We start from the raw sequence: 3,543 nt of genomic DNA, 5'->3' as shown, positions 1-3,543 counted from the left end.
TAAAATGTCGGTTGCATCACCGGACCGACCGGTCAAAGAGGACCACCTCCAGAAGTGGTCCCAAATATTCCGGTCGGAGCGAACCGAAACGGACCTTTCCATTTGACTTCAGTCCAAAATTTCCGGAAATTTTGGCTCAATGGAAAGCACCCAGGGATATCACAAATCACTTGCAAACCGATGGACTATGTAAGAACCGGGCAATTCGCGTGCCAAGTGTCAAATTCTCTTGTAAACAAGAAGATCTTTCAGATCTTAAAACAGTGCTTTCAAAATTTATCTGTTTTCTTACCACTATAGTCACGACGTAGTACACATTCCAAAGCAGTCTATAGACACAAAATCACCTGATCAATCTGTAGCACAACAACTGACAACAACGACTGCACACGAACTTATTGCACTATCACTTATAGCCGAGGTGAAATCTCCGAGGAATCTCCGATAACGTAATGGTCTTAATTAAACTGTCATCAGGATATCTATGGGTATGAACGATACGATAAATAACACTTTTAACAACTTACAGCTTTCTTTCCTAAAAGTCGCGATAAAATTTAATTGGTTTTTTACACGAGTAAAGGCTTAGCAAAGTAGTCACACGCGTCACTTAATTTAAGAGTTACGTTATCCACGGCTATGTTTAGTACGGTGGTTATTTCCCTACCAATGAAAGTTGAAACGTCGACACATTCCATGGATGACATAATGACCTTTTATGTATTCAATAATCGCTTTGAATCAACCGCTTAAATAACACAAAAAGGCAATATATTTTGTGCTAAATAAAGAGTGGAACATTCATAAAATTTTAAGTACATTAACGTTTTAACAGCTTTTGGCGAATACCTGTAAACATCATAAGTTGCGTGATTCGAAGTGCCACTGACTATATGACCGAATAGAAATTTGGGACTGCTCACCCACAAAACTAAATTTTATCTGTTTTCTTACCACTATAGTCGCAACATAGTACACATCCCAAAGCACTCCTTGTTGATTCACTGATGACTATAGAACCAAAATCACTTGATCAATCTGTAGCACAACAAACTGACAACAACGGCTGCACACAAATGTATTACACCATTACTTATAGCCGTTGTCAAATCCCCGATTACATCATCAGTCGTAGCCGTTGTGAAATCTCCGATGACGTAATGGTCTTATGCCCCATTTACACCAAACCTTAAACATGTTTTAAACATGTTTAGTTAAACACGGTTTCAAAGTGTTTTCTTTTTAAATCATGTTTATTGACTTTTATCGACTACGAATTTAGCACAGGTCAAAGCATGTGTTGAAACAAACCTGAATCTCATGGAAAAGCCAGTCCTACATTTTTCTGTGACTTATTTTTATTTTGTTAAACCAAGTTTAATTAAACATGTCTTGTTGGTGGGAATGGAATATTAGCTTTCTTTCTTAAAAGTCACGATTCCATGTTTCAATAAGACAAATATATATATTTTGTTGTAAATAAAGAGCGGACTATATTCATAAAACTTTTTTAGTACATTAACGTTTTAACAGCTTTTTCGCGAATAAACATCCTAAGTTGCGTGACTAGAAGTCAACCTGGCTATGTGGCCGAGTGGAAGTCTGGTTCAGCTCTCCGACAAAACGAAAAAATAAATAAATAAATAAACCGATTGCAGAGCAAGAACCGCGCTCGGCCCATGGCTGTGCAGTTAATAACAATTGCGCTGTTGTTGTTGCGGTAAGGAACACTAATTATTTCATATGCTATTGTTTATTTCTCCTTCGATCCTCAAGTAGGAAATCCATGCTTACGGTTGAGTCTGTCGTTCCATGTCCGGTCAAAGCGTGCGCGTGACAAACCTCATGACTTCTCGACCAACGCTCAACGTTCAATTTAGCCCAAGGCTTTGTTCTTGATGGTCAGAGGCTTGTATTTTCTTAGTGAATTAATCGTGATTGATTCATTTAATCTTCTCGCAGGACCACATAGATGGATTTCAGTGCACCACAATGTCACGCGTGTTTTAATATCGAGTATATTCGTGATGTGTATGCGGCTTGAATGCACCATTATCTGGATCAGCTGTTTAACATACCTGTAACGTCCCACGGCCGTTGTTTTCGATGGGAGAGGACCGATGTTTAGAGCCTGTGCTAAATTTGGTCTAGAAAATGGAACAAACGAAGGGGAAACGGAAGCGATTAAAATGTACAAATTACAAAAACTTGCAAGGTAGGCTTTTCCTTCAGTTAAATATTATCCAACTAAACGGATCTAAAGCTTCATAAATCGATGGCACTTTACAGATACGATACTTAAAATACTGTCGGAGCTTAAACACTATCTCTAAACCATTTTGGAGCTACACAATTTTAGTCTGAACTTGGTCAATTTTCAACATATTTGTTTATCACCTGTGTCCAAACTAGCTTTGAAATATTTAAGGACTACAATAACTGTATTAGCTCTATTGCAAAAGTGGTGACCGGGAAAAAAACACTTTGCTAGAAAATGGGAAAAAGGTTACGTTAAAGAGACTAACACATATCGTGCATTTTACCATTCGACACACCCATCCGAAAAATTGTTTTTTTTCCCTGAGCGAGACTCGAACCCACGTCTCCCTGAATTAGTCGGGCATGCTAAGCCACTACACCATCAAGGCCACCACGCTGGCAACGCAGCGGATTAATGGGGCGACTTTAGCAACGTGGGGATTCCTAGGGCTCAACTTTTCTTCACTTGAGTGTATATCTTTGCCTCTATAACCCCAGACAGGGCTTAGAACACAAGTGAGAGATTTCGAGGCAATGAAAGGTATAGACTACGTTAAAGACACTAACACATATCGTGCATTTTACCTTTCGACACACCCATCCGAAAAATCGGTTTTTTCCCTGAGCGGGACTCGAACCCACGTCTCCCTGAATTAGTCGGGCATGCTAAGCCACTACACCATCAAGGCCACCACGCTGGCAACGCAGCGGATTAATGGGGCGACTTTAGCAACGTGGGGATTCCTAGGGCCCAACTTTTCTTCACTTGAGTGTATATGTTCGCGGATTAATGGGGCGACTTTAGCAACGTTGGGCCCTAGGAATCCCCACGTTGCTAAAGTCGCCCCATTAATCCGCTGCGTTGCCAGCGTGGTGGCCTTGATGGTGTAGTGGCTTAGCATGCCCGACTAATTCAGGGAGACGTGGGTTCGAGTCCCGCTCAGGGAAAAAACCAATTTTTTGGATGGGTCTGTCGAAAGGTAAAATGCACGATATGTGTTAGTGTCTTTAACGTAGTCTATACCTTTCATTGCCTCGAAAACTCTCACTTGTGTTCTAAGCCCTGTCTGGGGTTATAGAGGCAAAGATATACACTCAAGTGAAGAAAAGTTGGGCCCTAAGAATCCCCACGTTGCTAAAGTCGCCCCATTAATCCGCTGCGTTGCCAGCGTGGTGGCCTTGATGGTGTAGTGGCTTAGCATGCCCGACTAATTCAGGGAGACGTGGGTTCGAGTCTCGCTCAGGGAAAAAAAACAATTTTTCGGATGGGTGTGTCGAATGGTA

This window comes from Montipora foliosa, chromosome 11, assembly GCF_036669935.1.
Source record: "Montipora foliosa isolate CH-2021 chromosome 11, ASM3666993v2, whole genome shotgun sequence".
Taxonomy (NCBI): domain Eukaryota; kingdom Metazoa; phylum Cnidaria; class Anthozoa; order Scleractinia; family Acroporidae; genus Montipora; species Montipora foliosa.
The sequence above is the reverse complement of the archived record's forward strand: the minus strand, read 5'-3'. Positions refer to the sequence as shown.